Source organism: Pelophylax lessonae (assembly GCF_965119305.1).
Source record: "Pelophylax lessonae genome assembly, chromosome: 4".
NCBI lineage: Eukaryota > Metazoa > Chordata > Amphibia > Anura > Ranidae > Pelophylax > Pelophylax lessonae.
The window spans coordinates 494050555-494067217 of NC_138771.1; the positions used below are offsets into that span (position 1 = coordinate 494050555).

Genomic DNA, 16663 nt, shown 5'->3' on the forward strand with positions numbered 1-16663 from the left:
AAAAAAGCGAATTTTTTCTTTATAAGGCCATCCTTGAGCTTGCTGTCAGCGACTTTGCCATGGCTAAGATGATGTCATCAGTCTGCTGCAAGCAGAAGGAAGGATTTCCTCTACTCTCCCTCAGTAATCCAATTACAACAATGTAACTTTGTAGCAAGTCACGAGGTGAGAGACTTTAGCGAGGGCTGATCTGTGTCAGACATTTGTAAACACAACCAGGAACTGCACAGACACCAGGATTTGCAGAAGTGTGTCATCTATAAACTGAAATCTTAGTGCAGGAAGTAGATGGTGATGCAGGATGATGCTTAAACAAAGATGGTGCTTTTCTTCGGGAGAGAGAAGCAAATGAGGGCATTGTCAGGGAGAGCATTGTGATCTCTGTGAGAGGTAATAAATACCTGGAAGTGTTCACTGACATAGGATTGAACATTAAAATTATATCTGATGACAGGTCCACTTTAAGAATTGACTGGGTGAACCTAGGAATCAAAACACATTTTTTTCTGCTTGTTAGTTCATATCTGTTTTGTCTGAATTCCTGCTTTATCTCCTCATGTTGAACTGTATTTTTCTTCTTCAAAGGACAAGAAGGAAAAAGATGTGGACAGTTCTTTGAAGAGGAGGAAGACGAGCCAGTCTGAAGATGTAAGTGTGGCGGGACGGTCATTCCTAACCAGTAAATGGCCTGTCGTAGTACAAGCACATACCTACAGGTGATGTCCAGCTGAGCTTTGAATAGAGGCAGGATGACTTCCTGTTTACCTAATACAGGCTGGGCCACTTCCTGTTTATTGAATACAGGCAGAACCATTTTCCTGGTTTTACATGTGTCCGAAATTTTTATTTTCTTACATTTCATTTTTATTATGTTGTAAATACTGTCAGAAATGCTGTATGTTCATGCTGTAACTTGAAAATTTAATTTGGCTTTGTAGGGGCAATAACATTGTGTATACCTCTTAAGACCTAAATTGAGTCATTCTCCTAACAGGTGCTGAACACCAGCAGGGTCTTGTCCTGTGCCCCACAAGCCTCATAAATCTAGGGGAGAATAAATCAGCTGCACTCTAATATGATTCAAATGCCGGCAACTTCACTATTCCGGACACAGTCTGGGATTCCCTCCTGTGACTCCTTTCACCCAAAAGAATTGGCTTAATCGTAGATTAACAGAGTGCAGCAGGCTTTTCCTCTCCTGGATTTGCTTGGCTCTGAGTTGAAACAGTTACGGAGTTAAAAAAAAAAAAAACATTTTTGACTCTGTTCGGCCCATCTTTATACACACCCCCATGTTGTTCTGTGTAACCAAAAAGTGACATCACTATTCCATGCCTGCAGCTTCCCATGTGATCTCCCTGCCAGCAGCCTGGTCATTGGATAACAAATGAACAGCAACTCGCACGTGGGGTCCACCCTTAGCTGTGCCTGTAATGTGTGCTTTCTTTAACGCTTCCCATACGGCCATCAGCTAATCATGTAAAGATAGCATTGCTCTCTAGTGCACTAATGTCTGATTGGCCAACATTAGTAGGCTTCCACTGCCAACCTGTTTTCTGGTCTGCGGGGCATCTGAAGGAGGAGTTATTTATATTGACAGCGTTTTGGGAAATGCATTTAAAGTGGAACTTTTACCTATAACAGTTTGATAACCATTAGTCTTCTTTAACAAAAGAATGTAAATTACTCATTAACAATTATGCTACCAAAATGCCTCCAGCATTGATCCTGTTTCGTCTTGCTGCAGGCTGCTATTTTGTTAAAGCCCAGAGCAGTCACTCCATTTTTGGAAACCCTTCCCCTTTGCCACTTTCTGTAATTGAAATGTGTGCATTCCAGCCTTGATTGTATGTCTTGGCTCAGTTAGGGAGGAAGGCTGACAGAAGTTTGCAGTGCAAGAAAGGAGAGCATATCAGGGAAATCAGATGATGTCTTTGTAAGTTTAAATCTTTTGTATCTCTCTGGCAGCAGAGTTTGTCCTGTCATCTCTCCTGTCTTTCTTTTCTTCCTTCCCTAATCTGTGTTCCCCTCCCCCCAACACAATCTGTGTCATTCCTTTTGCTTTCTTCCTCCTATAGCAATAGTAAATCTTCAAACTGTCAGCTGATCGGCCTCTAGTGGCTCTGATTTTAGCACAGTGCTAAGAATAGAGCGCAATAGAGCATGCGCAGAACAGGGTGAGACCGTTCATTATTGGATTTTAAACCATATAGGCACTTTTTTTTTTTTGTTTACCTAACTAGCATGAAGTGATCGGTTAGGACCTAATTTTCTGACTAAAGTTCCACTTTAATGTATTTATCATTTGTGGTGTACATATGTATTATTTGCCAGAAGTTCTGTTCCTTATCTACCCTGTCTTTTCAGGTTGAAAGATTTATTTATTTTTAAAGCTCAACGTAAATATCAAAGTTGGCTTTCAGAATGATTTTTATGTTGCTCTTCTGGTTTGAACTTTTTTTTTTTTTTTATTATTATTTTGGAAATAAAGTTGTACATTTGATGCTTTAATAATATTCTATGGCATTATTTTATATTGAATTTCGCTGTCATCAATTGAGTAACACTGCTTGATTATAGCCACCTACAGAAAATTGAAGGCCACTCCTTATGAGATTTTAGCGCTTCCCACCTAAAACGCTTCCCACCTCACACCAGCTTAGGCCCCTTTCACACCTGTGCGACTTGTCCTGCGATTTGGGACATGACAGGTCGTACTCCATGATTTCCAATGAGTACCGTTCATATCTGAAAGACTTCAAAGTAGTCCCTGCACTATTTTTGAACGATTTTAATGCGTTTTGAGGTCCAAAGACATAGGCATTGCTTCAAGTCCAGTCAAAATTGCGGCAACAAAATTGCGGTAAAATCGTGGGACTTTTAGGTCACATAAGTGTGAAAGGGGCCTTAGTGTCCTTAGAATTATGAATGTTTATTTTGTTTTTTGACTTTTTCTTTTTTTGAATTGGAAGATTTTTACTACAACTACAGGTAGATTCAGGCCGGATATTAGAAGTCCCTACACTGTATTTTTTCTCTACATTTGAGTAAAGCAGAGTATTAAATATAACTTAAGCACAACCTTTAGTTTTAAAACTTCCACTGAAATTCTGATGTCACACTGCCAAGATCATATTGTGATTCAGAGCTGGAATTTTTCCCGTTTTCAAAGAAATCAGTACCAATGTGGAGGCCTTTTTCTGCCAACATGGCATTTCCAGCACTTGTTTAGAGAAATGCTATGTTTAGAACCACTCTCTTTGTACTACGTACATCCTTATGGTGTCCCTAAGGCAGGAAGTGATGCAGTTCAGTCGGTAGTTGCAGCCTCAATGTTGCATTCAACATTTCGGTCAGCGGATGCTGAAGCTTGAACTACAACCCCAATTCCGAATAAGTTGGGACACGGTTTAAAATCTACATAAAACATGGTGGGTAGACACTAAAATGACTCAGTACATTTTTTTTTGAAGCCGCTCCAATTTCAAAACACCAGAACTACTTACAAATGAAACTTTTCTATAACACCAATTATGCTAAACCTCAAGCTACCTTCTTCACTATCTGCGAACGTGTATGTCATAAAAACTCAAGAGGTAAAGGTCTCAAATTCTTCTACTTTAGTTGACAAATTACTATATATATATATATATATATATATATATATATATATATGACGCTGAACTGGGTATACAGTTTTCTTCTCAAGAGTGGGACTTGATGTGGTCTAATCTTTGTAAATGTACAAAACCTATAACCATACGTAAACCGCAGTAACATTTTTTACAAGGTGGTATTACTCTCTGTTTCACCTACACATTTTCTATCCAAATGTGTCACCATCTTGTTTTAGAGGCTGTTCCCTATTTTTTTTTAACACTAACCTATCTAGCATATACTGACCTTTTTTTGAAGCAGATCCGACCAGATCCAGTGCTTTTGCTGTCAGCCGCAGCTTCGCTGTGGAGGCGGACACAGAGGACACAGCCGACAACGGAAGCCCCATAGTAAGTCTATGGGTGACGTCACATCCCATTCATTTCACAGCCGTTGTCGGCCATGTTCTCTGCATAGCTTCTGCCGCTGGGGATCAGGTCAAATCAGCTTAAAAAAAGTCAAGTATACTGAGAGGGAGGTGCTGGTGCAAAGAGATTAAGAAAAAAAAAAAAAAAAAAAGAGGTAATTTTGAAATTGATGGCATCAATACGTCTCAAAAGAAAAAAAAAAAAGGTGAGGCAGGGCACCAAAAAGCTGGCAAAATAAGTGGTATTAAGGCAAGAGTTGGAAGATCATTTTACAACTAATTAGGATAGTTAGCAACAGGTCACTAACATGATTGGGTATAAGAAGGGCTTCTTAGAGAGTCATACTGTCTCAGAAGCAAAGCTGGGCAGAGTTTCACCACTCTGTGAAAAGCTGCGTGTATAAATTGTCGAACAATTTCAGAATAATGTCCCTCAATGTTTGCAAAGACTTTTTTTTTTTATATATAAATTCTTTATTTAGTGAAACAGGAAGGCATACAATAAGACATTAGGTACAAAGAAGAAACAGCAGTCTAATACCAAAGTACAAACCGAGAACCCAAAATTAAGCGTTGATCAAAAACATGACCGCATAAGAGATCAGGGAGAGGAATTAGACCACCAGTGGACCACCACGGTTGTAGGCAGAATGACTAATGCCCCGTACACACGTGCAGATTATCTGAAGACTTTTATCTTCAGATTTACCTTTTCTATGTAGTGCAAGGGCCTGCCGGATTGCATACAAATTGAAAGTGTTTAGGTTTGACCTCATATTATATGGTTTTGGTCTACAGACAAAAGTCTTCAGATAATCTGCACGTGTGTACGGGGCATTATAGGAGAGCAAAGACTTTAAATCTATCATCATCTACAGTACATAATATCAAAAGGTTTAGAGAATCTTTAGAAAAATCTGTGTGCAAGAGACAAGGCCAAAACGCAATATTGGATGCCTGTGATCTCCGGGCCTTCAGACAGTGATGTCTAACACAGAATCATGCCTGTTTTTAATGAAGTGTCATTAATAACAGGCATGATTCTGTGTTAGCTTCAAAGGAAAAAGACTTTACCAGTCCATGCGCAGATCCTGAACTTTAGTTTCCAGGCTGGGGAAACCTATGAGATGTAACCGACGGTGAACTGATAGAAAGTTACTCACAAGCATAAAAGCATTTCATGCAGAGCAATGGGATCCCCGATGTACCATGGGTGCAGACTCTCCTCTATGCTCCCTTACATTACACAACAATGGTTGCTATGGACTACGCGTTTTGGAGGCATGGCCTCCTTCAGGTCTCAACCCCCAACTGGTGCCCTTCCACCTATATAAAGATGTGATGGCTCCTCCCCTTATATATTTTCTTAAAGGGGAATGACCACAATAATCCATTATCAGGGGCAACCACTAGGAGCAAGCATATGCAACCATATACATAAACTAATTACAACACTAAATATCAGAAAAAGTATATAATTAAAATTTAAAAATGAAAATATAAAATCTATAAAAGAATATATATAAAAAAAATCTCCTCATATCATAATTTATACACTGTTAGAAACAAAAAAAAATGCCAGATAAAATTACCATCCTCAAATTAATTATTAGACAATATATGTATATATATGTGTCTCAGTGCACACCTTACTATATACACGGAGTGTCCAAAAAAAAAAAAAAAACACATACATATAACTAAATGAGGGTGCCTACCTCCAATTCCTCATTCAAACTCTCGGGGGACATAGAATTAAGTGTAAAAATCCAATAGGTTTCGCGCATGCATAAGCGCGAAAACCTTTCGCATAGTCCATAGCAACCGTTGTTGTGTAATGTAAGGGAACCCGACCAGGGATCTCCCCTCTGTGTCACCGCCCCGGTGTTTCCCTGAGCGGAGGCTCGCAGCATCGCTGCAGTGTGTGTGCGGCGACAGCTGGACCTGGCGCAGGCGCCACTACACACAGTTCCCTCGAGGCGGAAGGATCCTTCCGGATGTTACGGGTCGGCCAGTGCAGGACGAGCGGCCAGCTGGCGGAGCATAGAGGAGAGTCTGCACCCATGGTACATCGGGGATCCCATTGCTCTGCATGAAATGCTTTTATGCTTGTGAGTAACTTTATATGGCTGTATGATCCTTTAATAAACGGTGTTATGCTAGGGCGGTTGTGCGCTCTGTCTTTTTGTCTTTTACAATGATTCTGTGTTAGACATCATTGTATGGGCTCAAGTATACTTTCAAAAATCACGGTCTGCGAACACAGTTCGTTGTGCCATCTAAAAATGCAAGTTAAAGCTCTATTATGCAAAGAAGATGCCATATCTGAACATGATCCAGAAAATCCACCATCTTCTCTGGGTCAAAACTCATTTAAAATGATCCGTTGCAAAGTGGGAAACTGTTCTGTGGTCAGAGGAATCAAAATTTGATATTCTTTTTTGCAACCATGGGCACTGCGGTCTCTGGACTACAGAGGAATGGGACCCCCTGGCTTTCTATCAGGGGTCAGTTCGGAAGCCTGCATCTGTGATGGTATGGGGGTGCATTAGTGCTTATGAAATGGGTGACTTACATCTGGAAAGGTGCCATCAATGCTGAAAGATATATCCAGCTTTTAGAGCAGCAAATGCTTCCATCCAGAAAATGTCTTTTTCAGGGAAGGCCTTGCACATTTCAGCAGGACAACTGCATCTACAACAACTGCGTGGCTTCACAGTAGAAAGGTGCTTAACTGGCTTGCATAGACTCCAGACCTTTCAGCAATTAAAAATACTTAGTGCATATTGAAACAAAAAATACAACAAAGAAGACAGAGGACTGTTGAGCAATTATGGTGTGAAGAAAGGCAGTTCTGCAGCGAGCAAAACCCTATTGACACAGATTTGTGATATACAGTACTGTACAAGTGTGAAAACAATGCTGTAAATTACCAATGCTTTCAGAAATAGAAGTGGTAAAGTAATTCTAAAGGTTTGTTTTACTAACAAGCATGTTAAATGTATCTGCTCTGTGCAATAGTTTTGTACAGAGCAGCCCGATCCTCCTCCACTGGTGTTCCTGGCCCCCCTACCATTGAGTGCTTCCATAGCAAGCGGCTCGCTCTGGGGGCACTCATGCATGCATGGGCTCGCCTGACCGGTCGGCCCAGTGTGAACGGGGTCTTAACATACTGGAGAATAAATGAACAGAAGAGCTATCCAAATCAAATAAATATTTGGTGTGACTACCCTTTACCTTCAAAACCGCATCCATTCTTCTAGATACCCCCAAATGAATTCTGCAGCAGGACAATGACCCTAAACCTACAGCCAAAATCGTTAAGAGCTATCTTCAGCGTATAAAAGAACAAAGAGTCCTGGAAGCGATGGTTTGGTTTGGCCCCCACAGAGCCTTAAAATAGATGAAGAAACAGAAGGATTTGAGGCAGCCTACATCCACAGAAGTTCTGTGGTTCTCCAAGAGGTTTGGAATAACCTACCTGACAAGTTCCTTCAAGAACTGTGTGCAACTGTACTCCGAAGAATTCATGTCAAACCAAATACTGATTTTGATTTCTCTTCTTCTGTTCATTTACTTTCTATTTTGTTAAATAAAAATAAACTAACACTTCTATTTTTGAAAGCAACTTTTGCACAATACTGTACTACCTTCTGCCCCCTTTTTACCACTTATGTGAACAAGCCCTCTCTGCATCACCCTTGCGTCACGCTTTTCACGCTTGTGGGATAACCATCTAAGTACCCAGCATACAGGGAGTGTGATCATCACTGGGTTTAATTCTGCAGTTAACACCTTTTACGCAGAAATAGTATACACCACTATGTGTTTAATAAAGACATGCACCATTCACAGCATCTGCTTTAGCAACTCTGACATTTAAGTAATGTCTTTGACTCTAACTGCCACGCCCAGAGGGGAATGTAAGAGTTTTAAATATAGTAGCACCAACAGAGGGGAAATACTCGCATTTTTTAGTAATGTAAGATTTAGCCTGGTGATTTTGAAATAATGGTTTCATGTAAGAAAAGCAAAACGATGCATAAACATATATACAGAAAAAGAGTATTGCAAAACAGACAATAAGCAACCGTAATCTAAATGGGATTAACCTACTTTGCAAAAGAATTACTCAGCAAAGTTCACCTGGTACATGTGTCTTGTGCAAAGTAGTCTATTCTTGTGGATAATTTTCGCTGTCTCTCGTGATTCACTCATCATTTCCACATAATTTTGAGATGAGAAGCTGAACTGCAGATGTAGCCTTTATTTCTGGTACCGAAGAAGGATGTTTACAGAACTAATATAACCAGTCCAAGGGTTTAAGCGGTGTGCTAAATGGGTGTTGGGGGGTTTTATGATGCTCCTGCTAAAGTGGAGAGTGTCCCCGTTAGGGAGATCCATCCTCTTTATTTCTTTTGTTTACCGTCATCATTGAAAGTAAAAAGAAAATCCCAGATTTTGAATTGCCCCCAGAAAAGTAACAGAGGGGAAATCTTCCAATGGGGACACTAGTTCTGGTGATCTGGGGGTCCCCAAAGAAGTTCCCTTAATTTGCAGGGATTTCCTCTCACTTTCTTTTTGGCTATGGGACAGGTAGTGAACAGATGGCAAAAAAAATAAAAAAATCTGACCGGGGTTCTAACCCTCCCTTACTGTATCCAAATTTTAAGAAAGTTTTGCCTACAGTTCAACTTTAAGCTGGCCATACAGTGGTCAAACTAATGATCTGACTAAAATAAGTGCAATGTGTGTCCTTGCCAGCACTTTACCACCCAACATCCCACATCTGAAAATTTTCCAATTTTCAGATCCAACAGTGCCTGCAGCCAGCGAGTGCCTGACTTTTAGAATACAATCACTTTGGCGGGAAATTCTTCCATCTGCACTGTTTAGCATAGCTGGAGAAATATTTCGGAAATATAGATCCATTTATGCTATCCAAAAAAAAAAGCTGACAAGATTTTACTCTTCGGCAGCCAACAGATTATTAAACCAAATGAAATTATGATTTGTCAGACACCAAACATGTATGCTTCTCCTAGAAGGTCAAAAGTCCTGCATAAGTCTCCTTCACCTGGTGCCATAGTGTATCAATCACAGCATGAATTATGGAAATGGTCTCCTGCACCTGGTGCCATAGTGTATCAATCACAGCATGAATTATGGAAATTGTATGAAACTTAAAATGGTTGTAAAAGCAGAAGGTTTTTTTTCTTTACCTTGCTGCATTCTATTCAGTTAGGTAAAAAATCTTCTGCATGCGGCTTCCCCCACAGCCTCCCCTAATACTTACCCTGAGCACGATCTCAATCCAGCGATTTGCACGAGAGCCAAGGCTCTCTGTCGTGATCTTCTCAGATACAGCCTTTGGCTCTTGCTGCTGTCAATCAGAGCTAGTGGGAAGGGGGCAGGGCCAAGTCCTCCTCTGTGTGTCTCGTGTATCATGGACTCTCGGAACAGGGCTCAGGAGCGAGCATGCATGAGTGCCTCTGTAGCACGTGGCTTGCTATGGGGCAGTCGGTAGGGAATGGCGCCAGAAGGGCCGATGGGGGAACCAAGAAGAAGAGGATTGTCATTAAAGTAGAAGTATACTCATAAGCAAACATTTATTATGTTGCAGCTTTTTAAGTCTTAGACGTAGCGGCTCTATTTTCTTTTTTTTAGGCTTTCTTTCCTTTTTTACCTGGTGATCCAGCCAGTAAATCTGTTATTTTTCAACAAAACAAGCTGTTCTCCAAATGACAAACCTTTTACCACTGACAGGGAAGCTTACAGTGATCGACTTTTATTCATTAACCGCTTGCCGATCGCCGCAAGTACATATACTGCAGCGGTCAGCCCCGGCCAGGCAAAGTGACGTATCGGTACGTCACTAGCCTGGGAGCCAGTAGCGGGTGAGCGAGCGCCGCCGGAGGCACGCTCCCGCCACGGCTCATTCCCTAACAAGTCCGCGCGTGTGACCGGCGTCACTCGCGATCGTCCGTTGTGAAGGGAGAAAGGCAGGTGGCTAATGTAAACAAAGCCGCCTGGCATTCTTCCCTGTGTAACAGCAGAGATCTAACGGTCCTGCTATGTAGAACTGTAGATCTCTGCTGTTACATGTAAAGCCACATCCCTGCACAATAAGAATCACGCCCCTAGGGACACACTTAACCCCTCTTTCCCCAATAAAGTTAACCCCTTCCCTGCCAGTGTCATTTTTTCAGTAACAGTGCATATGTATAGCACTGATTATTGTAGTAATGTCACTGGTACCCCCAAAAGTGTCAAAAATGTCAGTAAAGGGTCTGATCTGTCCGCCGCAATGTCGCAGTACCGCAAAAAAAAATCGAAGATTGCCGCCATTACTCGTTAAAAAAAAAAAAAAATGACAAAAATCTTTCAAAATACGCTTATTGTGATTTTTTTTTTTTTTTTTTTTTTTACCAAACATATGTAGCAGAAAACAAATTGGCCAAAAATGTTAAATTTTTGATTTTTTACATTTTTTTTTTTGGTAATTTCATATAAAAAAATTTGAAAAATATTGTTATTTTTGCAAAATTGTCGCTCTTTTTTTGTTTATAGCGCATGATCAAAAAATCGCACAGGTGATCAAATACCACCAAAAGAAAGCTCTGCTTGTGGGAAAAAAAGGATGTCCAATTCTTTTAGGTACAGCACACCAAGCATAAGAAAATTGATTGGTCTACCAACAAATCTTTTGTTTGATTTTCTTTGTGTGGCCAGCTTTATATACACTAACAAATTGAAGCCAAACTGCAGCTCAGTTTTTAATCAGTCACAGCAACATTTTTTTTTTTGAGCAAACTTTTTTGTAATCGTTTGTAGGTCAGTAGTTTGGGGGAAAAAATATAGGTGAGATGCATATATTTAGTAGGGATAGTAGTAGTAGAAATCAATTGGGGAAAAAAAAAACATGTTTAATGTCATGTGATCGGAAAAATGTTGAAATGCGCTGGAAAATTTCCTACACAAAATGTATTTTATTTTTTTTAATTTTCATTTGTTTTTCTTCTCCTCTGTGACCGGCTATAACCACTGAAGGACTAAGCCGTTTTCTGACACTTATTACAAGTTAAAATCTGTTTTTTGTGCTATAAAATTACTTAGAACCCTCAAACATTATAAATATTTTCTTAGCAGAGACCCTAGCGAATAAAATGGCGGTCATTGCAATATTTTATGTCACACTAAATTTGCACAGCGGTCTTTCAAAAGCAATTTTTTGGAAAAAAATACTTTCATGAATTAAGAACAAAACAGTAAACTGAGAAAGCATTGTCACCTTAGGACAGGAAATGTTGCTCGCAGAATCACCAGGTGAAGCTAAAGGAAAAAGAAAAGCCAGAAAAAAGAAAATAAATGCAGCCACTACATCTCCGGTCTGGCAAACTGAAGTTTGACATTTTTTTAGATTAGATATGCTTTATATGTTATGGTAACCTACACAGATGACCCAAATCATGCGAACTCCCATAAGGACCCATTCACACCTCAGCGTTTTGTAGCTTAAAGCTCGAAGCTTCTAAATGCTGAAGGAGAAAAAACAATTATTCTTTATGGTGTTGGTTCACATCTTCACTCCAAAGTCACATGCAGCTCAAAGTTCTGGAGCTTTTTTTTTTTTTTTTTTTTTTGTAGCTCAAATTGGGCAGATTTCCAAGTTTTTTGGCATGTTTTTATTCCAATAGAAGTTTATTGAAATGCACAATTTGCGTGTTTTTGTACACTTTCGCACATTTTACCACACGTTTTTGCGTGATTTTCTGCTCAAATGCAAAAATGTAAAAAACAAAATAGTAATATATGAGTAAATAAATGTAAAATAAATACACTTTGGCACTACAGAAGGAATTTTCATTTTATTTGGGCAAAGGCTAAACTAAAATACCTAGGGATAAATATAACACCACGACCAGAAGGTCTTTATTCGGCTAATTACATACCCCTGTTAGAGGAGATAAAGATATATATTAGGAAAATATCAATTTTCCCTATTTCTTGGCTGGGCAGAATAAATATGTTCAAAATTAGAATTTTGCCTAAAATAATATATATATAGATTCCAAATGCTACCCATTGCTACCCCATCATATTTTAAAACAATATTATTAAAGTACATATGGCAAGGGAAAAAACTCTGGATGCAGTATGCGGCTCTCAGTAGACATAAGTTGTCAGGAGGATTAGGTGCACCTGATATTAAAAAATACTACACAGCAGCAGTGTTATCACGGATGATAGATTGGACCAAAAAAAATTCAGAAAAAAGATGGGTTAAATTGGAAATCACGTTAAGTCGAACACAAATTGATAAGAATATTTGGATTCCACCAAAATATAGGGAAATACACAATGACATACACCAAATAATGAGAGTTGTATACAAAACATGGGGTGTGTTTCATAAGTAGGCCAGGTGGGAATACAACTCTCCGTTCTTACCATTAGTGGGCACAAAAAAATTTTCACCCAGGTATGGGACACAGTTTGGGGGTGGGTAAGGAGATATACGATTATAGGTTATACTACACAAAGGATGGATTAGGTCACTTTATGAACTTAACACAATGGGAATGCTGACTCTAAAAGAGTGGAACTATATGTAACTAAAACACTTAAACTTGTGCTGGAGAGGGTGTCAGGCAGAGGGCTCAATGATTCATATCTGGTGGGAATGCCCCAAGATCTGTGAGTTTTGGTTATAGATATAACAACCTATTAAGCAGGTCTTGGGCAAAGATATCCCGGTAAACCTTGGATGTGTTTTTTCATAAATCAGACCTTTAAAGCAGTATGGGAATTTAATAGTTCCAAATGTGCTTAATGCTGCGAAGGGGACAATCCCAAATACATGGTATGAAATAGAAGCCCCTACTATTAAGGAATGGTGTAGGAGGGTTGAATATGTAATTAATATGGAATACTTGTGCAGTAGAGATGAACGAGTTGACATTTTCTCTAAAAAGTGATTGGATTTCAAAAAAACTACAGAGTATATAGAAATATGGGAAAACCAGAGAAATTAGCATGAGAAGGCTGTGTCTGAGCCGGTATATTGAAAAGATGGACAAGATTAAAATGGTGGAACAGGTTAAACGTAAGGAGATTGGAAGGGTATGTTGGAGAGTGGATATAGGGGTGGGGAAATAGAATATGTATAACTGAAGAAACTCTGTTTTCTTTTTGGTTTTGTAGAATTTATTGAAATTAATAAAACTTATTAAAAAAATACAAAAATAACTAAAAAGCATCATAAATAAACAATATGTAATATATATATATATATATATATATATATATATATATATATATATATAAATATAATATTACCCCTAACCTTAAAAAAAAAGATATTACCGCTTGTGTGTGTGTGTGTGTGTATAATATATATATATATAAAATATAGTGGGCGAGGAGACTCTCCTTGGCAGGATCACATTACCTGTAAGTGATCCTGCACTTTCGAGTATGGTGCACGCTACCGGCCACCCTCTCCCGCTGTGATAGGATACAGCGGGAGCCAATCAGCGGGTCCAAGGGACAAGATGTCTGCCGGGACCCACCAATCGTTTGGGACACAGGCAGAACAGTGGTCTGCCTATGTAAACAAGGCAGGAAGGAAGGTTTTGATCCTGTATTCCTACAAAGCAGGAACATGGATCTCTGCCTTTCCACAGTAGAAGCACCTCACACAGTGTACACAAGCACAGGTTAGGCACACCGTTAACCCCTTGATCACCCCTGATGATAACCCCTTCCTAGCCAGTGTCATTAGTACAGTGACCGTGCATATTTTTAGCACTGTGACCGTGCATATTTTTAGCACTGGTCCCCAAAAAGTGTCACTTAACCCCCGTACACACGTACTGATTGTCGGCCATAAATATTCGGACGACGACCGATCGGCCGATTGTAGGCTTGTTACTATGATGCTTCCGACAGCGCATTTTTGGCCGAACAGAATCTGTTGTGCAGGCATTAAAATTTTTGTTGGCCAACACCAGAACAGCCGATTGTTCCTCAGTCAGTACAGATTTCGGCCGACAATCAGCAGATTTGCAAGACTGGGCATGCTCAGAGAAGAAAAAACACACGGAAAGTTAACCATCACATGACATCACTTCTGCAGTTGGCTGTTGTTGGCCGACAAAATTCGTGTGCAGTCTTTTGCACTTTTCAGCGGACAGGACATCCCTGGACAAAAGACGGCCGATCGGTTGGCCGACGATCGGTATGTGTGTACGAGGCATTAGTGTCCGATTTGTCCGCCGCAATATCACAGTCCGGCTATACAGTCGCTGGTCCCTGCCATTACTAGAAAAAAAAAAAAAAAATCCATAAATCTCTCCCATAGTTTGTAGATGCTATACCTTTTGCACAAACCAATCAATATACGCTTATTGGGATTTTTTTAACAAAAATATGTAGCAGAATACATATTGGGCAAAACTGATGAAGAAATTAAAATGTTTCTTATTTTAGATATACTTTATACCAAAAATATTATACTTTATACCAAAAAGTAAAAAAAATATATATACAGTATCTCACAAAAGTGAGTACACTTTTCATGTGACAACAAAGCAGAAATTACACTTTGCTACAATGTAAAGTAGTAAGTGTACAGCTTGTATAACAGTGTAAATTTGCTGTCCCCTCGAAATAACTCAACACACAGCCATTAATGTCTAAACTGCTGGCAACAAAAGTGAGTGCAAGTGACAATTCAAATTGGGCCCATTTAGCCATTTTCCCTCTCCGGTGTCATGTGACTCGTTAGCGTGACAAGGTCTCAGGTGTGTTAAATTTGGTGTTATCGCTCTCACTCTCTGCAAGTTCAACATGGCACATTATGGCAAAGAACTCTCTGAGGATCTGAAAAAAAGAATTGTTGCTCTACATAAAGATGTCCTAGGCTATAAGAAGATTGCCAAGACCCTGAAACTGAGCTGCAGCACGCTGGCCAAGACCATGCATCAGTAATTTCACTCAGAACAGGCCTCACCATGGTTGACCAAAAAGTGCATGTGCTCAGCATCATATCCAGAGGTTGTCTTTGGAAAATAGACATATGAGTGCTGCCAGCATTGCTGCAGAGGTTGAAGGGGTGGGGGGTCAGCCTGTCAGTGCTCAGACCATACGCCACACACTGCATCCAATTGGTCTGCATGGCTGTCATCCCAGAAGGAAGCCTCTTCTAAAGATGATGCACAGGAAAGGTCGCAAACAGTTTGCTGAAGACAAGCAGATTAAGGACATGGATTACTGGAACCATGTCCTCTGGCCTGATGAGACCAAGATAAACGTATTTTTGGTTTAGATGGTGTCAAGCGTGTGTGGCGGCAACCAGGTGAGAGGTACAAAGTGCGTGTCTTGCCTACAGTCAAGCATGGTGGTGGGAGTGTCATGGTCTGGGGCTGCATGAGTGCTGCCGGCACTGGGGAGCTACAGTTCATTGAGGGAACCATGAATGCCAACATGTACTGTGACATACTGAAGCAGAGCACGAATCCCCTCCCTTTGGAGACTGGGCCACAGGGCAGCATTCCAACATAACGACGACCTCAAACACACCTCCAAGACTGCCACTACCTTGCTAAAGAAGCTGAGGGTAAAGATGATGGACTAGCCAAGCATGTCTTCAGACCAAAACCCTATTGAGCATCTGTGGGACATCCTCAAGTGGAAGGTGGAGGAGCGCAAGATCTCGAACATCCACCAGCTCTGTGATGTCATCATGGAGGAGTGGATGAGGAATCCAGTGGCAACCTGTGAAGCTCTGGTGAACTCCTTGCCCAAGAGGGTTAGGGCAGTACTGGCAAATAATGGAGGCCACACAAAATATTGACACTTTGGGCCCAATTTGGACATTTCCACTTAGGGGTGTACTCACCTTTGTTGCCAGTGGTTTAGTCATTAATTAATGGCTGTTTAAGTTATTTTGAGGGGACAGCAAATTTACACTGTTATACAAGCTGTACACTCACTACTTTATATTTTAGCAAAGTGTAATTTCTTCAGTGTTGTCACATGAAAAGATATAATAAAATATTTGCAAAAATGTGAGGGGTGTACTCACTTTTGTGAGATACTGTATATATTTTTTCAAAATTGTCTTTTTTAATTATAGCACAAAAAATAAAAACCACAGAGGTGATCAAATACCACCAAAAAAATCTATATTTGTGAGAAAAAAGACGTACAGTGTTGCACGTCTGCGCAGCTGTCAGTTAAATTAACGCATTGCCATATAGAAAAAAAAAGGCCTGGTCATGAAGGGAGGTAAACCTTCCGGAGCTAAAGTGGTTAAATAAATTAATATTAATAAAAAAAAACACCCAAACAAAAAAAAAAGAATATAAATAATTATTAATTTTGTATTAGCGTTAGGGTGTTTATTATTATATTATTATTGTTATTTTTTTAAGGGTTAGGGGTTAATTATTTATTATTACATTGTATTAATTTATTATATTTATTATTTAGTTTTGATTATTTTTATTAATTTGTGTATTTGTTTTACGTTTTATTTTTTCAATTTTTATTAGTAGTAGTAACACCCTAACAAAAAAAAATAAATAATAAGACAATAAATAAAATATTAACCCCTAATTCTAGCCCTAACCTAAC

General features: G+C 39.6%; 1 protein-coding gene across 5 annotated transcripts in view; it reads left to right on the forward strand.

The window, feature by feature from the left end:
* Positions 1 to 591: 591 nt before the first annotated feature.
* The window catches only part of LOC309554136 (F-actin-monooxygenase MICAL3-like), a 173587-nt gene continuing 157515 nt past the window's right edge, over positions 592 to 16663 (forward strand). For all 5 annotated transcript variants that reach the window (XM_082255713.1, XM_082255714.1, XM_082255715.1 and 2 more), the window contains exon 1: positions 592 to 648. The gene's annotated coding sequence lies outside the window, so the exon portion shown is untranslated. The remainder of the gene's footprint in view (positions 649 to 16663) is intronic.